We start from the raw sequence: 24,357 nt of genomic DNA on the forward strand, positions 1-24,357 counted from the left end.
AATAATTTCATTGACTGTATTCCTCATTCCTACTTTCTGATATATCTGTCTGAGAAGATTTTCCATGGTGATTTCTTAGAGAGATAGATGTAGGTGTTTAAGAAAATGATATGATAAAAAGAGAAATTATTTGGTTTTATGTAGGAATTGAATATATTTTTTTACAAAGAGATATGATGTATTGGTGAAGGGTTAAGTTTATAGAGAAGAGTTAAAGGTGTTTGGGAAGAGGTAAAAAAAAATTTTGAAAAAATCCTGTCACGTCTGACATGTTGTTACAAAAATTTCTTTTCCCTTCTGATGTATTTGCATGATGAATTTCTTTTCTGTAGACTCCTCCTATGAATTTGTATTGATGATCAAATCTCTATTTTATCTTCTTTAACAAAACTTGGATTTTTTTCTGTTTATCTGCTAACAATCTTAATGCAAACGTCAAATAACAATGAGGATTTAGTCCTAGTAACCATCCTCAAATAAAAAAAGCTATAAAATAAATAAATACATAAATTAAAAATAAGTCTATAAACCAAGATTCGGAATAAAACACGAAAAACATAATTTTTTGTTAAAAATTTTGGCGTTCCCCGATAACGGCGCCAAAAACTTGTTGATCAATTTCCGCAAATGCACGATTTCGCTTGTAGTAATAAAAGATATCGATCCCAACACTTTTTAATAAAAACTTATTTCAATTCAGTTTTAATTCACGTTTTTAGGTTTAACATAGAAAATCGTTTAATTATTTTGGATTTATTTGGTTTGGATGGAAGTAGATAGTTGAGACTTAGAATGCAAATCTGTTAGAAGTGTTAATTACTTTACATGAACTTTTATGCTTAAGATTAAGAAGCATACGAAACTTGCTTGCATTAAGCAAGAAAGCAACTATAACTTTGATTAGATTATGATTGTGTAATAATTTATCGTTTAACTCAATTAACGGGCTTCGAACTGCAGACGATCTTTCTACGGTCGGAACAGATCGCTACCTTAATTAAATTGGTGTTTTATGTCTGATAAGCTGAGCTATCGATCATATCATCCATAAATCCTAATCCTTTTAAGTGTTCAACAAAGTTTCCTTAGAAATATATTTATGTAAAATGGTTTTTATAGAAAACATATTTATTATTTTGAAGAACATTTTGTCAAAACATACTTCAGAACAACAACAGAAAAATAAATCGAATAGAAAAGATATATTATTAGTGAATTGTGAATCTTCACAAGTTAACAGAGAAGAAGAAACATGGATAACATTTTAACTAATTTGAGTTCTGGGTTGTCAATCCTTTCCTCAAACTTTGTAGGTTTGTCAAACCCTGGGGCGCTTCAGCCGCTAGTTCTTCTCGTTGAATCCTCGAAATAGAGATCGCTAAATCCACTATCAGAATGTAAACTTGTCTTCGAACAATTCTTGAATATAAACTAATTGCTACTGGGTATGAAACTAAACTAAGAACAACTTGTGTACATCAAGTTTGTTTTTACAGAAATGAAAACTAATATCTAACTCTCTTCTGAATCCGAATTTTCTCAATATAATATCTAACTTTCCAACCTCTAACCCAACATGAATTCTGAAATGAACCACTTATTTATAGTTGGTGAATGGTTGTGTTTGAAGTGTCGTGTCCGCTAGTGAAGGGTCGTTTCTATCAAGATGAACTGACGTGTTTTTTGGATTTAAAACATGTGAAATCAGTGCTAAAAATGCTGCTGCTGCTACCGAGATTTAGAAATCTCAGTCGCGGCTTGGGGCTGAGAGATATGCTTGAACGAAAGTGTGTTTTCGTGCCTGAAATGAGCGTGTCGCGACCGAGATATTAGGAATCTTGATTGTGACATGGGTGTTTGTTCCCGGTCCTGACTGCTTCCCAACTCCTCGTATCGGTCTTTTAAATTTACACGTACTTTTAGCTCGTAACTGAGATTTTTCTCTCGTTTTTTCTCTGTTTTAGCTCCTATTTGGATTTTACCAAATAATTGAGTACCTTGCACAATAGAAACAAATATAGATGTAAAAGTACTCTAAATAAATATAATCAGCACGATTTCAATATAAAACTGACGTAATTATTAATGATATTTTAGGTATATTTTGGACTTATCAGACATGATCAGATTGTTTAGCTATTTCATGAACACTTTTAACAGGAATTTCATTCCGAGTGATATCTTCATTTTCCACATCGTCACTATTATCGTACCAATAATCATTATCATAATGCTCACCATAATGATCATGATTATCATTATTCAGATAATCATCATTATTGTAGTTTTGATAATCAATACCATTTCCACCATCATTATCATCCTTACCATGTATAGGAGCATCCATTTCGATGGTGGGATCATGACTTACTACTTTCGTTGGTTTGCTATGACCAACATGTCCGTCCTTGTTAGGTCGCAATACTAAAGCTTCTATTGTTCGCATGTTTAGAGTAACATACAGTGGAATCAAATCGGTCAGATTCATTCGGCAATACTCTATGAATCCCATGACATCTCCATCATCATCAATATGTGCTATCCTACCACGCAGTTTATTTGGACCATATGGCGCCTGCATGGAAATTTGGAGATCATACGAGGTTGAATCAATGCAAAGGGCACTATAAAATTTCTCTTTCAACTTTTGCAAGTCAATCTCTGTTGGCAAAACCAACAACTTCGCTTTACCACCCATGTATGTCATCGCAGTTCCCTCTATGCTCCACTGTCTGTTCCAAGACAAAAAAAAACACGTACACCTCTCTTTGGTTCACATGCTTCTACATTTAGTAAAATGGACACGTGATCAAACCATAATGAAACCAATTCATATGTAAATGCGACAATGAATGAGACAAGCTATACCAAATGCGACACCCTATATCAAATGTGACACGAATGCGACAGCTAATGCGACAGGGGAAACCAAATGCGATAAGCTATACCAAATCCTTGTCGCATCTGCGACATCTGTTGTCGCATTTGAGCACCAGAATGTGACCTATCGGGCGAAAATGGCAGAATCGAAAAATTTCTAGATTCAAGAAAATGCATTTGAATACCAACTGTGTATTTCTAGTAATGTGTATGAAAAATGAAGAAATGATACTTACATAAACTTGAATGGGGTATGGATGTGCTTAGATCTTGGGTTGAGTTGATGAATTTTGCTGTGAGAATTTGAAAATAAATGAAAGGGAAAGAGAAGATGGTTGTTATATGGGCTAATTACAAATCTAGCCAAACTAAGGGGGTCATTTACATATCTAACCCACTTTGCTTCCATCTTACCAAATTAGACCATTTCATCCACTTTGGACAAAATTACCCTTAGTTATATTGATCGATGGATCTGCTTCTTCTTCTTCTTCGGTTCATCTTCTTCGATTTCTGATATCAATCGTTAGCGATTTTTGAAGTATTATATTCGATTTCCCGTAAAAATGGTATGTTTTTAGCTTATACGCCTGCTCTTCTCGCTGGTCTTGCCTCTTTCTTCATCTGTAATGAAATCGTTTCAATTTCTTATATTTTCCACCATTTTCCTCCATTGTTGTCGCATTTGTGACGAAATTTGTCGCATTTCGTCGCAAATGCAACAACACTTGTCACAGATGCGACAACTCTTGTCGCATTTGTGATGAATTCGTTTCATCTGCGACAAGTGTTGTTGCATTTGAGACGAAATGCGACAAATTTCATCACAAATGCGACAACAATGGAGGAAATGGTGGAAAATAGAGAAAATTGAAACGATATCATTATAGATGAAGAAAGAGGCAAGACCAGCAAGAAAAGCATGCAAGATCCATCGACCATAGAAATAATTGTAAGCTAAAAACATACCATTTCTACGGGAAATTGAACATAATACTTCAAAAATTTCAAAAATCGTGAACGATTGATATCAGAAATCAATTCATCAATCAATAGAACTAAGGATAATTTTGTCCAAAGTTGATGAAATGATCTAATTTGGTAAAATAGAAGCAAAGTGTGTTAGATATGTAAATGACCCAGATTTGTAATTAGCCTTTTTATATACAACTAAGGGTAATTTTATCCAAAATGGGTGAAAGTGTCTAATTTGGTAAAATGGAAGCAACGTGGGTTAGATATGTAAATTGGGGTCCTTGATTGGGTTAGATTCGTAATTATCCCTATGTTTAAATCAAAATATTTACATTTAGTAAAGTTGTTAAGAAAAATATACATTATACCCCGAGAGTTCACAAATTGGACCATTAAAATGTTTAAATGTTTGGACAATTTTTAGTTATTATTAACAAATCACTCTATGCATTTCACTCGCAATGATATTATCACTCATCAATAATACATTAAAGAAAGTTACACGTATGAAAAAAATAAAAAAAGTTAAGAAAAAAAGTATCTCATGTCTTGCATTCGATTAAAGATACGCAAACACATTATATATTTTTAAAAAAGTCATGTAGGTACTCTCATATACATTTAATTTGTCACTAATAAGTGATAGCATGACAAACATGTGGGGTGGAGATAACGAGATTTATGAAAACATAGAGTATAGTTGCATAAGAGCTTGCGACAAGGATGTAATCGTACCATTTATGACGTGAAATATACTCTATGTTTTCATAAATCTCGTTATCTCCACCCCACATGTTTGTCATGCTATGTGCATAAGAGCTTGCGACAAGGATGTAATCGTACCATTTATGACGTGAAATATAAAATTTCTTTTGATCGACAGCTTTAGGCGAATGTTTTACACCTTACTATAGGTTCAACTATATCTTAGGTACCGAATATTTGAACTCTGTATATATATACTAACATCTTGATATTATCCTTTAGACAAATGTGTAATAATAAAAGAAGAGAATAAGTATCCAGCATTATGCCACGACACGTGAACGATAACAAGATACATCATATAAGAGAGATACGACGAAAAGAGTCCAATGAAAGAGACCCGCCATTATTCCCAATACCAACGTACATCCACCTTGATTATTCCAAGAATATCAAGGGGCGCCTTTACAGCCACCTTTAAATGGGAATAAATATACTTAAAAGGCAATTAATAGGCACTAAGAGGAGTAATGACATTATTGTTCAAATGAAACATCATTAATACTAAAAGGTTGCAAAAATCTACATAAATACTCCAACTTCGAAGTATTTGAGGTATGCTCACAAAACTCTTATCGATTATCCTTATTATCACTAAATATTATACTGACTTTGACATCAGAGTGTCCTTGTCGATCCCAACGATACCTCACAAAGAAGAGATTCCGGCTAAATTGTGAACAGTTGTTGCTGTTAGTATGTAAATGTCTAATATGAGCATATTTTAAATTACTTAATAAATAAATTATAAAAAGAAAAAAGAAAAAAGAAAATTCTAAATATAATTGATGTGGTTTCACCGATTTGCAAATTCGTGCCTATAGATTTTTGTAGCAAAAAAAAGATGATTGAGGCTTTCGTCGTTAGCAAAATTAGGGACTTATAGGTTGCCACTCTCAGTTTTGTCGGTTGATGAATGCAAAATAGAAAATCTCATGAACTTGAGATATTATAAACAACTTTACTTCTCCAACTTTTTAATTTTGAGGTCATTTATGTGCTCTTTATTATGAGAGAAAGTGCACGTTTAGAGAGAAAAGACTCCTAACATTATGATTTTGGAAAATCTAAAAACTAATTTTATAGTAAATATGGTACTAATCAAATTTAATTATTGAAATTTTTAAATTTGAGGTTATAAACGGTCAAAACTGATATCAACCTCAAAGTTCTTAATTTTGTTAAGACGGTGATATTAGTCTTCTCTTAGTAACAAAAGAAAAAATCACAAACACGTATTTGTATCGGCAAAATCATAAGATTATATTTGAAATTTGCACAATAAACAGCCCAAATTAATAAAAAATAATTTAAATAACTAATAGAAATTAAAAATAATAATTTTATTGAATGATGTAGAACTCTGTCCTTTCAGGAATAATATTAAAAAAATATGTTCGAAAATTAGAAAAAATAATTTTATCAACATCAAAAATATACAAACGGTTTTTCACGAAAAGCTCATTTTTTGAGCTTTTCGTGAATAGTCTGAAGCGTTATTGTCTGACGTTCATCATGCACAAAAAGTTATTATGGTATTAAGTTATTTGTGTTTATGTAAAGAAAGCCCAATATGGCTTAAAAGACCTCAGATGGACCTTGGCCAATTCAACAGAAACAAGAGATTAAATCTTGGCCGAAGCTCGAACTAAGATCAGAGCTTCGATCATCTTAGTACAATCAAAGTAGTCTTCAGTGGAAAATTTGTGAGAGACACATGGACCAATCTCAACGCTACACTCCAAATGTACACTCCTCAATTTCATAAATATATTGGCACGCAAAAATAAGATTCATTGACCTATCATAAGCTGCCATGTGTTTAGAGAAACAATACTTAATAACTTTGATTTACTTCATTCAGTTTTTGATATTCTCAATTATCAACTGACTTTAATATTGGAGAGCGTTCACCGGTCACCGACCTCTTTTCCAACAGTTATTGTGTTTTCAAGTGATCGGAGTTCTAACCGGAGATTCATTACACAAAAGTACGATAATAGAGGAAGAGCCACATAAAAAAGTGTATGACGAATATCAAACCAAAAAATCAGAAATATAAAAAGGCTTTATTGATCAAATATATTTTTATTGAGTCGGTACTATATTATTTTGTTTCACATGATTGAAATTTGAATGAATATTAAAAGTTTTATAATAGAGTAATTATTCAAATATTAATCACATATTAGACTTTTTATCCATACATGTAAGGTTTCATTGGAAATATAAAATCACAGTTGAAAAGCAATTTCACTGACTTTAATTGTTTTTCTTAACAATCTCATATATATATATATAATTAAGTAAAAAAATTAAATTTTCTGAATTCTATCGAATTAGAAATGGATGGGTGGTAAACCTTTGAAAAGTGTGAATAACTATAGTAATTTCTTGAATAAGAACTTGTGCGTGATTAATTTTTACTAGGTGAATTTATTCAAAAAGTTGATTCACCCTAAATTTATGTGACCCCTAAACTTGTTTAAAGTGCCATAATTAAATTCCTAAACCTGTAAAAATATCATAAAATCATGAATTAAGCCTTTACTTTTTAGGTTCTGAATTTTTTTACAAATTTAGACAAATTGCAATCTACGTCACTTTAAACAAGTTTATAAATCAAATGAATCACTATATAAGCAAATTCAAGGAGCTAATAGGTTATTTTAAACAAGTTGAGTAGTTTAATGAAATTCTGTGTAAATTCAAGGAGCACGAAAACATACTTTTTCATTGATCATCTCAAAATACAAATAAGAATTGAATATAACTATATATATTTACTAAGGTAATAAAAATTAGAACTAAAAGTATGAACCTTTGAAGTTAATTCGAAGACTAACAATAAAAGACAAATGTAATGAAAATGGTTCATTCTGTCTTACCATTAATCATTGACAAAGGATGTTATGAAAGCAAAAACAACTGATATAAATGCCAATTCACCTGTACATTAGAGTAGTCCAGACATGAGCATGAAACACAATACAAAGCAAGAAACGATTCATCAATACATCTCAATGAGTTTATTATAAGGATCCATAAACAAAACAAAAACATAGATAAAAAGAAAAACAGTTTAAAGGGACATGACAAAGTTGTGAAGGGTGGATCCATATGCTCAGTAATGGACAAATCTGGGTAAACTCTATTCAAGTTGCTGAGCAGGAATCACCAACCCGCTTCCGTTTTAAGGGACCCTCAAGGTCTACTACTGGAGCAGACAGCTTGTCTTTGGCTTTCACTAACTCACCATCAGCATTTGGGACATGGTTTTGTTCTCTCAGCAGAGAACATTCATAAACTGGATTTTCTTTTTGTCTTTTTGGAGGGGGCAAGGGAAGTGGATTGACATAGTAATCCTCCATTGAATTTGCTAGAGGCAGGAAGGAAGGAAGAATTGCTCAGAGGCAAGAAGGAAGGATGAAATGCAAGGATGAATTTTGAAAGAGGAAGGAAGAAGTGCTCAGACATGTATATATACATATATTGAAAATCCATCATAATCTTAAGAGATCTTGTAGGATTTCATTGTCATAGATACACAATCTAACATTAATTGGCTTGGATTTAGTTTCTAATGCCTTGCCTGCATTAAGAGAAGAAGGTGGGCCTTGGTCTTCTTCAGAATATTCAGGTCCAAAGTTCTCACTCCAAGTATTCCGTTCGTTTTATCCCATACGAATCCAAGACAATTTTCAGGACTTAGTTAAGAGGACCATCTATTCAGGCTTGGCACACTAAGAGAGGATCCTCCACAGCTAAGGAATTCACTTGGCCTTGTTGGATCGATCAAGACAACTTCCCTCCCAACTAGCTCCCACACTCAAGCTTATTTATTTAGCTACAGGGCAACTAGTTTAAATACTTATTGAATAGAATAGGATCTTTCTTAGCCCACCGGTGTACGGGATTCACTAGTCTAGCCTTCTCTTCCCTCTGCTCTGGGGAATATGATTCAGCTCTTGCTCACTAGATTTGAAGGGAGAGACCCGGGAACACCTGTGGTTCTTTTATTTGGCGATACTCGTGCAAGCTCAAAATAGATGTACTCTCGAGTCGCTAAACCCGGGGAATTGGACATAAAGAGCTCTTTCATTTTAAGAGAGGCTCTTCCCTTGTGTATCGGCAGGTACCAGTTCCTGAGAAGACAAGGGAGTCCCAAACGGTTTCTTACGCTAAGCTCAGTTATGTGAGTGCTGCAAGGGAGTAGCGTGAGCTACGTCTTAATATTAAGAAGGTAGCGGTCTTGTTCCAAAGGAAGGCTCAAGAGCCGTGGATATCCTGTAGTGAAAGTAAGGGCCCTTCTTTTTTTTTAGTAGAATGTCGCGTGAAGCTTTTTTTTTCATTCTGAATCTTGTCACTGACTCGAGGTTTTCGCCTAATGAATTCGTTTACATTTCCTTTCCCATTTCAAAACAATTGAAAAAATCTTCATATATATAGAAAACAAAGCAACCCACTTTTCTTTCCCCTGTAAAATTGAAAGAATAGCATTATATATATATTATGGATATGGAAAAAAAATTCAATTCAACTGCCACATCAGTTAAACTCAACCATTGAATACTGAAAGAAAGCAGAAATGATCTAGTTTCATTATTGAATGTATTGTTTAAGAAAAAGTAGAAATATCATATAAGATTCGAAGGGCGATTTACTGTCGAGAAAAAAGAGATAGGCTAGACTAAGAGCTCCCAGGAAGCAGGAAGGACGCTTTCAGAGACCGTCGAAACGGATGGCACACCTCACCTCAAGCCAAATTGCTAGAAACATGCGGGAGCGCATAAGAAAAGGTCTCGGGGGGGATCCCATGGCCAAGACAATCATGCGGCCAAAGAAGGTAAGACCCGCCGCTTGGATAGAAGATGGCTTTCGCCAAAGGAAAAGCCCAATCGAAAATAACTACCATATGATATGTATGCTAGCCTACGGCAGAGGCCAAACCAACCCAGGGAAGTTTTAGATAAAGAACGAGAGAGCGATCGTGCTTCTTGCGAGGCTTCACCTACGCTTGAAATGTGCTAACGGAAACAGTCCTGAGTCGGTCAATCAAACATAGAGTTAGTAAGTCCAACAATCAGACGGGCTCAGCGAATGCTGCCTTCACTCATTCTTGGGCCTTCGGGCCCGTCAGGGACGACTCCAGTCAAGCAATACAAAGAATGACATTGACCAGCCAGATATCATGTAGAAAAGACAGATCCGACCCCCTCGCGGGGAGCCTAGTCGAAGGAGTAGTTCGCAGAGCACTATGGACAGGCTGCAAAGGGCAGCGTCCCTTTTACAGGGAAAGTTTGATTGCGTGGAAAGGGATAGTGAGGGGTCAAATACAAATGGTATTTAGCTTCGGGTCTTTGTGATGCCTATCCGCGAAAGCGGGTGTTACGCCAAGGTTTGATGAAGCAGGGGGACACGGATAGGACTCGTCGAGGGTAAGTTTTTCGAAAATGGGGCTATATGTCTATGAGCCCTATGACCTTTCACTCTCGGATTTGTGCTGGTATTTGGCTGTAGCCCCGGAACAGAGTAATAAATAAGGAAGGAGGCTGAGATGAGAAAAGAGAGACCTCAAGGGTGAAACCTGTACGGCATAAGCCATTGTTCCCAAGAATAGGTCCTAACTAACGCTAACGATATGGAAAATAAATAGGCCTTTTTTTCCTTCCTTGAAACCGATCTTCGACCATGCTTTGCCTTATCTACTCCAGTGCAGAAATGCGCACGATACAGTGGGGTTAGATCACTATCTCAGGCGTGGAGTATCCCAGATGAGCCGCAAGCGAACTGTTGGAGTAAAGAAGAAGGTAGGGTTGGAGTATTCGTAGTAGTTTCAAGTTTGTCAGATTCTGAGACATGAGATGGGGCTTAGAATCAAGATCTTATTGGCTGCTAACAACCGACAAAGTTTTCCAGCCAACAATAAGATAAGATAAGAAAAGAAAATACTGAACAGTAGAAGAGGGAATTAATGACGGGGTCTTGCCAATTGGAAGAGCTGCGCAGTTTGTCAAGCCAGTTACGAGGGAGACCACCCAAGCCTTGCCCAGTGACCCCTCTGAGTGAGCGGAGGAGTAACATAGGTGCGCGTTGGTTTTGGGCTGACCCTAGCCTAATCTGATCAAATTGTATGTATACGAGGATGTTGGTCAGGAACAACAGTTTTTTCATTTCTCATGAGTCCATGAATTCCTTCATTGAGTCAGTAGAGGGGAGAGAGGAGGGGCAGGTTAAAGGTAGCCCAAGTCAATCGATCCGTTAGTGGCTGGCACTTGGCTTCGTGCAGGCCTTTGCCTTCTTTCTTTCTATTCGTTACGTTAGTCTTTGCTCCAAGCGTAAACTTCTCTTTTCTCGAGCTTACTGAAGTAAGTCAATCTCACAACAGACAGTACAGGCGAAAGAAGTTACCCGTAAACTCAATTTCAGCAAAGAAATGACTAAGGTAAATCAGTTACACCTAATAGGGATAGAATAGAACTAAATGTTTACAGAAGGAAAAGAAAGGAGGTTGTGCCTAAAAAAGAAAGGTTTACTTAAGAAGAAGACTAAGCAAGAATGACCTGATGGGTGAGAAGAAAAAAAAGGCAGGGAGCAGCAATAGTCTCCGGGACAAATGCCACAGAAGGGGGAGAAGTAGCTGCTCTCGAATGCCCTCTTGCTGTTCTCGAAGAAGCTGTTTTCGACGCTAACTCGAAATATCATTAAGAGAAGATAGAACTAGTCTAGACACCAATTTCTTTGGTCATGGAGTGAATCAAGAAAGCGGCGGGCATGTGATCATGCTTATTCTTCATTTACCTTGGAATCTCAATCTATAGGTATAGGTCCTCAAAGAAGACCCCCTCCTTATCCACAACACATGTGTGGTCCGGCCGCGCCCCTCTTTCGATTGGCCTTTCACCTTGTAAGGCAAGCTACAACAGAGGGAGCTTCCCTACTTCGTCTTCTATCTTTCTTCCACCCTCTAGACCCCATTCTACCCGGAACTCGTGTATGGATCGAGAGCTTAGAATGCCGTTAGAGAGAAGGCCTCATGAGTGGAAAGACTCAGATATTAGGTTTGTGACCTAAGTCTTTGGAGGCGATAGTCTCCTTCAGACCCACGCCCGTGGGTGAAGGTTACACTGTAACAGGTCTCTCTTTTCGCTCATATCCTGAGCGGGTATTTGATTGAAGTGTCAAATACGCTGTCCTGGTCCTACTAAGATCAGCGCCAACCATTGGCAGCACAAGATCGCTGCCATCACGGCGAGGAAAGTGCCCGACCTATTTGTCTTTCTCGATGATTAAACATAATAGCGTTATGAAAGAATGTTCGATTATCAAACAAACTAAGACTCACTGAAAGCTGCCGTCAGGGCATATAGATCAGCGGAGATGTAGTTGCGTGTACTGATTCTTTAGTCACCAACCTGTCCAAAGTCTCGTATAGAGAAAACATTCTTGGAAACTCTTCTCCGCCGAGCAGAGATTCCACCTTACCAACCTCATATAAACAAAAACATCCATGCCAGTAGCAGTTTCTTGCCTTAGGAATAGGAATAAGTATGCATAGGCTCTTTCTTTAACTTGCGTCATTACTCTTACTCTTAGCCTCCTCCCGTAACTTTTTTCATTACTACTAGTATCCACTACCCTTACGCTACAATGAGTTAGGTTAGCCCGAGGCTAGGAATTGAACTGAAACTGAGAATCTAGCGAAGAAGTACTGTACACACGAAGACCATAGCGAGTAGAGTGTGTTAAAGATTTACTAGCTATAGCGAGTAGAGTGTTAAAAAGAAGGCAAAGTGAAATGCAATGAAATGGCAAGGGTTAATCCAGGAGATAGAAAAGAATTAGTTTGCAATCGAGAAAGAGTTTACTTTACACATCTTTCTGTAAAAGCTAGAAATGGAGTCCCAGCTAGCACTGAGACAAAGGTGTAAAAGAAATGCTCAATCTATGCAGAATTGACTCTTACGTAAAAGTCAGTCTACGTGAAACGAAGTTTCGTCTCCACTCTTCACTTCATTCGTTACTTCGTTCCTTCGAACGTAAACAGACTGACGGCAGCCTTCTCTTTCTCTTGATATTGAATTCCGGGAGTAAGTGAGAAGTGTGGTTCTCGGAGTTACCACGGTGTCAGATCTTTCCCTTTTTTCAGCAACTTACTTTAGATAGCATCTTGGAGTCCGACTGACGCCTTTGGGCTAAAAACTTATCCTTTGCGGGAAAGAGACTGATCTTAATTATTCTTATTGTGCGCCTTGTGAGCGCGTTTGGATCCGCGGAAGTTAGAGCTCAAAAAACTTCGGAAAAAAATAGTAAGAATTTGGGCAGGAATGCAGTTGTTCGATCCGTTATTTCCTATTGTAGTGGTTCCCTAGACCGAATGAGAAAGGGGTTGGATTTAGCCGCTAAAGCTATCTCTAGAATAGCCAGACATGTAGTGCTAAGGAGACACCAGAAAAAGAAAATGAAACGAAAGTCCCAGAGCTAGTGAATATGGTTCTTACCATATAAATATAATAAATAGGAATAGAGGTGATCTCCCTGTTAAGTGGAGTAAGGTATGGAGTTAAGTGGAGTAAGGTATGGACTTTGCTCCAGTGAAAAGGAAATAGGACAGTATATCTCCAAAGAGTTACGGAAGGTAGAATCACGAGTATATAGGTTTCCAATTTGGAAGAAAAGCTACCACTTGCTGGCTCGGGTCTCTCCCAGAGAAGAGACTCCGTCTTACCTTTAGATCCGCGGTGAAGTAATAAGGAGATTTATATATATTGAAATATAAGAGTCGAGCCTTTCGTTGAACTTGAGCTTTGATAGTAAGTAGATTCGGGAAAAAAGGAATCTCTCTATTGCTTTGAGAAGAGAAATCGTTGGTTTGAAATCATAATTCTTGATACGGACCTTTTCCACATAAAAAAGCAGGAGCGTAATAATGAGAAGGAGTTCGTAGCCCTCCAACCATAACTAATCAACCCGCCTCTTTCTTTTCCATTTCCCATTCCATCTCTGGGATCCAATGCTTCTTCACCGGGCCCGCCCAATCCCATTCCAATGCCTAGCCCAAAAGCATGGAATCACCATCATTTTCCATATAACCCGATAGTAACACCAAGGATCCCAATCCAAGTATTTCCTCTCTCCTGGCAAAGCAAGGAGGGGAGAACCCCGGTATCTATCTACTGGTCACCCAAATGAAAGCTCCTGCCCTCAAATGCTTCCCAACGAGAGAAGCTAAGAGAGCGCCGGTTGTCCAATCAACGTAAATGGGAGTCAGTGACCTAATGGAGGTACTGAGCCCAAAGCTGGATCTAATGTCTTCTGTTCCAGGATCAAATGCTTGGGAGGCAGCCTCTGCATCTGCATTTCCATTCCCAGGGAGCTCAAAGCAATCAAGTTCATCCTTGCCATCAGGACCAATCCCTAGCACCCAAGCAACAGCTGCTAAGAACCTTTATTCGAGACCATTAGTAGGTAGCACGTCGAGGTTCCAAGCCCCGAACCAAAGCAAGATATTTATCCGAACCAACTAGCGATCAAATACCAGCCAAGGATTCCACTCTCTCTCCACCTGAATCGACGGTTTAAATATCTTACTAAGATATATCGGTTCAGCCAGCTAGCTGCATGCCGTATCGGGAAGCGCTGATTCATTCCCTGATTGTGGAATTTCGACATGTTTGTGGTGAACGAGGAGCGGACCTACGTCTAGAAGAGAATACCGGCTAGGGTGTGAACACTTTTATACTACGGAAATAACAGGCATACCAACTTGATCGTTACCGGTCATCAATTCAACCTCTCGTACGAGTAGGAGTGCTTGGTCTCCTACTTGAGCGATGCGATGGGCTAGACGAGCGATACCTTATATAATTAGAAGCTTGGATAGCTCTTTAGATAGTCCGAGAGGCGGGGTTAGAGAAGAGATAGGCTTTCTCACTTTTCTTACTTACTGGGCAAACTTACTTATGTTCTGGGGCTAGGCAGAAATAGGATCGATCAATACACTAAGTGTCCGGTCTTCAATCGATTGCACCGTCTTTCTCAAGTAATTAAGAGATGATGCGTGGAGTCTTCTTTCTTGCTGGGCTCAATAGTATGTTTCAAAAATCAATTTCTTGCTTACAGAAATTCGCTTTTGGCTCTTCTCGGGAAGGTCTGGGCTAATGGGGTCTGCTTTTCAAATGTAAAACCTACCGAAATGGCTCTGGCTTTATTCACAGGAAAATTAGGTAAAATTTGGTTTGGAGAGGAACGAAGTAGCTCGACTAAAAGGAGAGGCATTTTCTTCTAAGCCAATCCAATCTATTTATCATCCCACCAAGCAAGCTCAGGAGTTCAGGTGCTAGAGATTAGCTGCTTGAAGCCCGATCCTCAGTAACATCCACTGAAGAGATATTGTTTTTGTCCTTCTCGGGGGTTTCAGTCCAACCTTCTGCTGCTGCCCCCCGCCTCCACTTAATTAACGACTTTCTGGTCTAGGCCACCTCTCAGGCTTACACAAGTCTAATTCTTCCGCTACCGATATTGGATCTGAGTCTTCCTTGAAATAATTGCAAAGAAAGAGTCAATTTCTTAGCTTATCGAGATCTTAGCTTCCTTGTTCGCTGCCGAGTAGAAATAGAAAGCCCAACTATGCGGCTATAACGAATAAGAAATTCAAGGATGATTCCCCGCAAGACTGCTGCATGAAGTACTAAACCATAGGCACCACCTACTCTCCCACCACGCACTTTTGGTGTCGAGCCAATGAATTACCTATTCCATAGCGAGATCTCCTTCCATATTCGCATGGCCTCAAGGCCGAAACTCTTATTCTTCTTCTCGATGAATTCTTCGATTTAGTTGCCCTATCCCATCCTCCCGTGCTTGTATTTCGGATGCTCATTCTCGGTCCAGCGAAGTATCCTCTCCTTATCAGTCCAGTTACTTCATAACCTCTCTAGGAGCTTCACTCCTTTCTTATATGATTTTTCTTCTTGCGAATGTATTGTCGCTATATCTTAATTAATCAGAAGAGTCAGTGGCTATCCTGCGCTCAAGAGGAAGAACTCAACTCTTTGCAAAGCAAGAAAGAAAGACTTCCTGAAGAATCTGCCTTCTCCTCCATTAGCAGTCGTTAGGCCGGTAAGAGTAGTGGAAATTAGTCCTGGACGAGACTTCTCTCTTTAGTGTTCGCGCATTGACCAGTTTTGAGCCTGAGATTGGTATGCTCTACATTTGTAAAGAAACCCTCGGGTCTTGTTTTGTCTTTACTGACGCCAAGCTACCTCGCCTTTTGTTGATGAAGTGAATGAAATCGTTAGAATCCCGTTTTGGATCACTGCACTTCGAGCTAATGACATAGTAGTTAGAAAGTAGTGGCAATAAAGAGTTAAAGTTCTGGCGGCAAGTAGAGTTTAAGTACTTTTAGTACAGTGGTGTAAGCGGTCATGTCTGCTACTTCTCGATTCTGTGGTTCCTGTGATCATCTTGGTCTTTTCTGAGCCCTAGATCAGAAGCCTTGGCTGCTACTATGTCTCATTCGCAGACGACGAAGCTACATCAATCAAGAATTACCGCTGCCTCGTGGCTTGGATCGAAGGATAAGGTGCGGAGCAAAGGTAGTTCCGGAAAGATCATAGATTATCTGGACTAGATCCACCGGGTTTGCAAGTAGTAAAATAAGTAGTGTATAGAACAGAGTACATGGATCGATGTCGGATGGGATTCATTGGAGTGGAGCTCTACTATATAAGAGAAAGGAAGATGCGCTAATTCGGTTAGAGGACAGATTCGATTAACAGCCTATACCGCTTTTGACCAAGGCAGGAAAGAGAAGACAGATTAGATTGACTTCCTAGATCATGGAACCAGCTAGGACCAAGCTTAAGTTAGCTCCTTAAGTTCGTCCCTCTCCCCGAGAGTTACTTCACTAACTTTCAGACAGACTAATCTTTCCTTTCCCTTCCTAGACAGCAAACCTGCGCTTTGGTGCTTTTGGCTATGCCATGTATTCAAAACCTTAGATAGAGGGGGAGGGCCCCTATCGAGCCAGCGATAGCTTTCCTGCCCCTATCGAGCCAGCTTTCCTGCCCCTATCGAGCCTGCTTTCCTGCCCCTATCGATCCAGCTACTTCTTGCTTATTCTTCTTTCCGCCCTCTTCTTGCTAAAGAATTTCTTATTCTTCTTTCTCTCACAAAGTTACCCGTAAACTCGAACATCGACTTGGGTGTGTAAAGCATCTCGCTTAAGTAGATCGAAGCGAAGAAAGAAATGGGACTGGCGTAGAAGTTCCTTTCTTCTCTTATGATATTTCTGCTTACCCTACTTTAACCTTATATCTTTTTTCTTTAGCATAGCAAGGCTACGTGATATCCAACAGCGCTTACTCTCGTTGCGGTTATTGCATCAAGCACGGGTTACGAAAGCAAGGGATTGAGCGTTTTATCGAAATCATTGGTCGTGCTGTGTTTACTCATTGAACACCAACACAATCGAAAACCCCATGTTCTCACTCACAGGAGCCCCGAATCGCAGCGCGAGAGGCTGTGCCTAGGGCACATTACGAATGAAGAATATGAAATACCTTCTAAGGGATGTGATAGTGTTTCACTGCCCAACACTCCGTACCATATAACAATGCTGGTCTAATTGCCGTGCAGTAGAATTTTCCCTTCAATCTATTAGGCATGTCGGGGTCACAAAGGACACCCGTAGCACTCTTCCACTTCACCCACCCAGCTTTAATCCTATGAGCAACATCTCCATCTACTTCTCCATCCGTTTGGATAATAGATCCTAAATACCGGAAGCAATCCGAGGCCTGAACAACTCTCCCATCTAGGGTGATTGTCCCTGTCTCCCTACTCCTATGGCCGCTAAACCTACACTCCAAATATTCTGTCTTACTTCGGCTCAACTTAAAGCCTCTAGATTCTAGAGTTTGTCTCCATAGTTCCAACTTCCTCTCCACTCATTTCGTCTCATCAACCAACACAATATCATCTGCAAACAGCATGCACCATGGTATACCATCTTGAAGTAAACTTGTTAGTTCATCCATAACGATGGCAAAAAGAAATGGGCTTAGTGCGGAACCTTGATGCACTCCAATCGTAATAGGGAACTCTTCAGTCTTCCCAACACTAGTACGTACACTCGTGCATGCTCCCTCATACATGTCCTTTATGATGTCAATATATTTCCGCGAAATGTCTTTCCTTATCAAGGCCCACCAAAGTACTTCCCTTGGTACCTTATCATATGCTTTCTCCAAGTCAATGAGAACCATATGCAAGTCTTTCTTCTTATTTCGATAGTGCTCCATTAATTGTCTCATTAGATGGATGGCTTCCATAGTTGATCTTCCCGGCATAAAGCCAAACTGGTTTTCTAAGATATTCACCGTCCTCCTTAGCCTTTGTTCGATCACTCGCTCCCAAAGTTTCATAGTGTGACTCATTAATTTGATTCCTCGACAGTTGGCACAATCTTGGACATCGCCTTTGTTCTTATACAAAGGGATTAAGATACTTTTCCTCCATTCTGATGGCATCTTATTGTTTCTCCAAATTTTGTTGAAGAACGTCGTCAACCATTCGATTCCTCTCTCTCCCAAACATCTCCAAATCTCAATAGAGATGCCATCGGGTCCTACTGCTTTCTTCAACTTCATCTTATTTAATGCCATTTTGACTTCACCCTTTTGAATTCTCCGCAGGCATTCATGATTTATCATATCATGAGTAATACTTATATCTCCAACATCTTGTCTGCGATCTCCATTAAATAAGTCATCAAAATATGACCTCCATCGTTCCTTGATATCCTTATCTCCAACTAGGACTTTCTGGTCCACATCCTTCACACATTTAACTTTTCCGAGATCTCGCGTCTTCCTATCTCTCATCCGAGCGATTCTATATATGTCTCTTTCCCCTTCTTTCGAATCCAATCTTGTATACAGATCCCGATTCACCTTTGCTCTAGCATCTCGTATGACCTTCTTTACTTCCCTTTTAGCCTCTTTGTATTTTTCATAGTTCTCATCACTCCTACATTTCCCCAATATTTTATAGGATTCTCGCTTACTCTTTACTGCTTGTCGTACTTCTTCTGTCCACCAAGATGTGTCCTTACCCGATGGCATGCTACCTTTAGATTCCCCTAGAACTTCCTTCGCTACTTCCCTTATATTATGCTCCATCTTAGTCCATATCGAATCTATATCTAAATCCATATTAAAAGTCCAAATATCTTTTTTGGTCATCTCATCCACAAATTTTTGTTGATTCTCCACTTGCAATTTCCACTACTTAATCTTAGTCTCCACTTGTGGTGTTTGTTTTCTTAGACATTTCCTACTTCGAAAATCAAGCACCACTACTCTATGTTGCTCTAGCATCTCGTATGACCTTCTTTACAAACAAAAAAATTCTACAAGAAAAAAAAATTGAGACAGTTTTACCCGTTCTAATTATTTAAAAGAACATCAAATTACATATTCAATAAGCGCCTGTTTTTACAAAATATTATACCTACACGGTCCGAGAAACTCAAAAACCAATTGATTGGTAAGCATAATAATTACAAGGCAATTAAGGATATGGGCATTTTTTATTGTAATATGCAAAATAATGTAGATAGTACCACTGTCATCTTGAGTGTCATTATTCCAGGGAGAAGGAGAAGGGTAATAAATTATGAGCAGGAGCAGGATTATTGCAAGCGTACCTAATTAAATGAGCATTAGTAGCATCTAATCCTTTCTGAAAGGAAATGGCACCAACACAGCCATAGATAGGATCTTTCATTCTTGCCTCAGCTTCAGGATTAACAACATCTTTTCTTTGGTGAGGAAGTACTTCATCCAGTAGCTTACTCACATTGCTTGCAACATTTGCAAATTTTTGTGGCTCTTCTGCTGGAAAATAAGCTGCAAATATGCAATCTGGCAAACATTTCTGCAGGCAGCACATGGTGAGTTTGAATAGCTACAAGTTGATAATGCCATCTACTCCACATTACCTGTATATTCATCAAATTTTAATTTTGTGAGCATTTGAACCTATTTAATTCAAGCTGATAAATAAGGTACCAGTACCAGTATGTATCATCTAGATAATTTGATTAATTGTAAGATATTATTGTTTGTTCATGAGTAGTGCAGTCTGCAAATTGGAATTTGACAACAAAAGTTTCGATTTTCTTTATATATAATATATTTAGACCCTGTTCTTTATCACTTAATTTCAGTAACAATCAGTTCAGTTCAGTTCAATTCAGTTCAGCATTCAGTTTCAGCATCCAGTTTCAGTATTCAGTAATTTATCATTATTTATTATATTATCATTATTTATATATAATTTATTATAATTATTATTATTATTTATCTATAATTTATCATTATTTATTATTATTATTTATAGTTTATCATTATCTATAAATTAGATAAAAGTCAAGAAATGATAGTTTATTAAAGTATATATGGTTTAATAAAAATAAATAAAACTAAAGTATGCATCCATATTTAAAAATTAGGAATTGCATCCATATTATGAATTATTTCTCAAATTTATCCAATTTATCCAATTTATCAATGTTAGAGATAAAATTCCACCATTTTAGACGTTAGAGGTAAAATTACTTCTGACCCAAAACGTTATTTTTGCACTTTAACCCTTAATTAAAATAAAAAGTTAAGAGTTTGTATTCATATGAAGATTTGTATTTAATTTCATAGGCTTTAAATTATATATAAATTTGTGTTTGTATGTAATTTGTATTTTTAATTTTAATTAGACTCATTTTTATTTAATTTCATAGGCTTTTATCGAGCCAAGATTTTATCATCCGGGGCTTTTATTTGATATTCAATTTAGTTTTATCTTTAATAATATATTTATTTATTATTGATATTATTAAATTTATTAGAATCATTATTATTATTATTATAAGTTCATTAATGTCCAATATTATCATGAAAATTATTTTAAAGTCTAATATCATCATTATTGTTAAGTTCGGTTAAGTTCGTTAGCATTCAGTTAAGTTCAGTTAAATTCAGTAGTATTCAGTTAAATTCAGTTCAGTATTCAACAGTATTCAGTTCAATTCAATTCAGTTCAGTTTTTTTCAGCGATAAAGAACAGAGCCTTAGTGTGGTTTGAAATGGACAACAAGATTGCTGCTATATATAAAATTTGGTTGGACTATTAGCCGCATACAAGACACAAATCTGCTCTCTACTTTTTTTTAGCCTGCAAAACATATTATGAGTTTGGTGAAAAATATACAAAAAGAACTTTCATCTTGAAATCAACTAATTAGAACCATATATATGGTCAAAAAACACAAAATAATAGAGTTGGTCTAACCGGCAATAAAATCATATGAACTTAGAATATATGTAAAAAACATGATAACCCAAACACAAAGCTTGCTCATGTACATTACATGATCTTCCACAAACGAAAGGATAAAAGGACCAGCTTACATTATCTTCCTCAATGTCTTTATTCCTTGCTATTATACTCGAGGTAAATATAATAACCATATTGGTAAGACAAACTGCATTTGTTGAGAGTAAGCAAATACCTTCTTCTTCAAGAGATGAAGGAGGCCGATCAAGGCTACTAAGCTGTTCTGAACTATTTAAGCGGATACTTATTTGTCCTGCACCCCTGTTTTATTAATTGCTCGATCAGTTAATTTTGTAAACCTGTAGATGGTAGAGAGCAGCACAACGAGGACAAAATTGAAAAAAATAACAGAAGAATGAGAGTTTACCTAAAGGAGAGATCCTTGTTGATTCGGTTTGACTGGAATCTGCCTCGCCTCAGTCAACTTGTCGATAGCAATGGCAGGTTATATCTTAGGCTTTTAGAAGACCTAAGGACTCTAGTGAATATGACCCCAGACCCGATGGATTCTCTAATCAGCGACCTAAAAGCGAATCCGGCCTAAAAACGTTTAATTGATCGCAAAAAAATAGGCCGGCCTAAAAACGTTTAATTGATCGCAAAAAAATAGGGCTAATTCGACTTTCTAATATAGTTGTTAGTTCCGCAGCGTCCTCCTGCTGCTGATAGATTCTGCCCAGTGTCCTCCTGTTTTCGAGTAGTGAAGGAGGAAAGGAACATGATTTTGAGAGAGAGGGAAAATCGCAGATTATAGGGCCGAGGAGAAATCGTTTTCCTTGAGAGAAAGAGAAGGGAAAGTCGGGGAGAGTGTGAGACGCAGATGAAAAATCAATAAATTAATTTTCAAATTCATCCCAAACTTTGTCAAGCCTAGGAGTGTAGGAATCCTCTGGAGTTAAAAAGCTTCTAGAGTTAGTGGAGTTGTAATCTCAACCATTAATTGTAAAATTAATGGATAAGATTTAATTGATAAATTTTAATATTTAATTAGTCATTTATTGATCAATCAAATCTCATCCTTTCATTTTGCAATTAATGATTGAGATGGTTACAACTCCACCAACTCTAGAGGATTTCAACTCTAGAGGATCCCTAGGCAGCTTAGGAGGTATGGAATCTAGGGAACGTAAGGAAGGAAAGAAGGAAATTTCATGGAAGTATAAAAACTATTATTTTATAAAAATAAAAAGCTAATTAATTAGTCTTTATATTTTGACAAAACACGTTGTTTAGTCCCTATATTTTCAAAAACACATAATAAGGTTTCTAACTTTTTTCTCAGTGAACTGTTTACTTATGCCATCTGTTTCTTAGATTTTTTACCGTTTATGACTTCAAAAATGACTAAATTACCCTTTAACTTATTCCCCTTTTTAGCTTTCCAAATCCCACTTCAATCCACTAAATCCACTGCTATTTTCCAGTATTTTCATGTCAAAGTTTTCAATTTTACCTTTCTATCACAATACTCGTCTTGCTAATTTCTTTCAATTTGAGTACCCACCTAACCTAAAACGACACCGTTTATCTTCCCTCTATTTTCACCTGCTTCATTTTTTTAATCAACTTGCTTCATTCTTCTAATTCTCTTTTTTTTAATCAACTTGCTTCATTTTGCTGATAAATTGTACATTAGGTAAACGTTGTTGTCGTGTGACCAAGAGGTCACGGGTTCAAGTATTAGGAGCGGTCTCTTGCCAAATAAATTGGTAGAGGAAGGCTTGCTCTCATTACACCCTTATGGTGGGACCCCTCCCTGGACCCTCGCTAAGCGGGGACGCGTAGTGCACCGGCCGCCCTTTTAACTTGCTTCATTTTAATCTCAATATATGTAAGATTATGCAATTATAATTGTTGATAATAGATCTTGATGCCTCAATGTTTATAAAATAGTATCAATTTAGATTTAAGGTCTTTTAAACATAACTATAATTGCATCATTTCATATATATTGAGGCTAACATGATGCTTTTTTTTAAAATTGAAATTTTTATTAAAACTTTGAGTCTATTTTGATATATAAAAATTTGACGCAAAATGTTCATTAATCCAATTCATTCTCGATGAAACTATTTAAAATATATATTTTTCAGCTGATAAATTGTGTGATTTCCATGTTACAACATTGATATTTTGAGGAAAAATATATATACAAGTATTTTTTCAGAAAATAATTCGTTATATTAACATATTTTAACTTTTCTAAAAAAACAAATTACAATAAATTGCACTATTAAATAACTCAAGTCCCAAATTATTTAATTAATTTACTAACCAGATTAAAATTTATAATTTAATGTAACACAATTTAATTAGCGAAGCAAAGCAAAGATCAATTTTTAATGTGTATACATATCCATAAACTAAGTTTCCTATTAGATATGCAGCAACAAGGCCAATTGATGGACTGCGCGGCAGTGAAGCAGAAATTGAAGAAGAACTATCATAAACTAGGATTTATCAACATTTTTTTTGTTTTTCTCGTTACTTAATTTTTTTCGATTTTATCTCCGGCTTCTCTATTTAATTTAATTTTTCTTATATTTTCTTCATCTTTTTCTCATTTTCCGTGTTTTTCTTTTATTATTTCTTCATTTTCATTTTTTACATGTTTTTATTTTTTTTCGTTACTTGTTTTTCATTTTTTTTATTTTCTTCATTTTCATTTTTTACATGTTTTTATTTTTTCTCGTTACTTGTTTTTCGTTTTTTATTTTCTAGTTTTTTAACGCTGATATTAGGTCAAACCTAAAAAAAGATAAATCAAAATTAAATGAAATCAAAACACATCAATAATAAAATTAGTTAAACCGGAGCACATGGACAAGATTGCTATTGAAAAATTGAAATAAGTTTGCTAGCTTTGATAAAAAAAAAATATCAGCCAGTTGTCGATTGTCGTAGGATGCACTAGTCCTACTTTATGCTTCTGCGTGACAAAGTGACAATTTAATTTGATATGCTTTGTTTGCTTATGGAAAATAAAATTACTGGTTGTCGCGTCCTATCGCCCGACCGGGGCACATGACATCTACTCGACCTGCTCTCTGCCTCAACCCGCCTGCGGCCCTGCTTCTTAGATCTTGACCTTTGTTTGTGATCATTTGTTGTTTTGCTCTTTCGTGCCACCGAGGGTTGTTTTATGTGTGTTTCGAGTCGCCACCAATCATTATCTGGATAATATGGGTGCACTCAATGGTTGAAGAATAAAAGGTAGAGGTTAAAATCTCACATCTTACATCTAAAAAACAATAATATTTTTTAATATATAAAAGAGTTATGACGGGTACCGAGTATCATGAGGTATTTCCATAACCATCTCATTAATGGTTTTGATCT

At 36.9% G+C, this 24,357-nt stretch overlaps 1 long non-coding RNA gene across 2 annotated transcripts; it reads right to left on the reverse strand.

Moving 5' to 3' along the window:
- Positions 1-7,377: 7,377 nt before the first annotated feature.
- Positions 7,378-21,824, reverse strand: LOC136200740 (uncharacterized). Of its 2 annotated transcripts, XR_010673473.1 has the most exons (4): positions 21,386-21,824; positions 21,194-21,279; positions 19,331-19,624; positions 7,378-7,569 (listed from the first exon to the last, which is right to left on the reverse strand). It is a non-coding gene; the product is annotated as an uncharacterized lncRNA (long non-coding RNA). The 2 variants fall into 2 exon arrangements; XR_010673472.1 differs by lacking the exon at positions 7,378-7,569 and having other exon boundaries at positions 18,922-19,624.
- Positions 21,825-24,357: the final 2,533 nt, after the last annotated feature.

Source organism: Euphorbia lathyris, chromosome 7 (genome assembly GCF_963576675.1).
Source record: "Euphorbia lathyris chromosome 7, ddEupLath1.1, whole genome shotgun sequence".
Taxonomy (NCBI): Eukaryota; Viridiplantae; Streptophyta; class Magnoliopsida; order Malpighiales; family Euphorbiaceae; genus Euphorbia; species Euphorbia lathyris.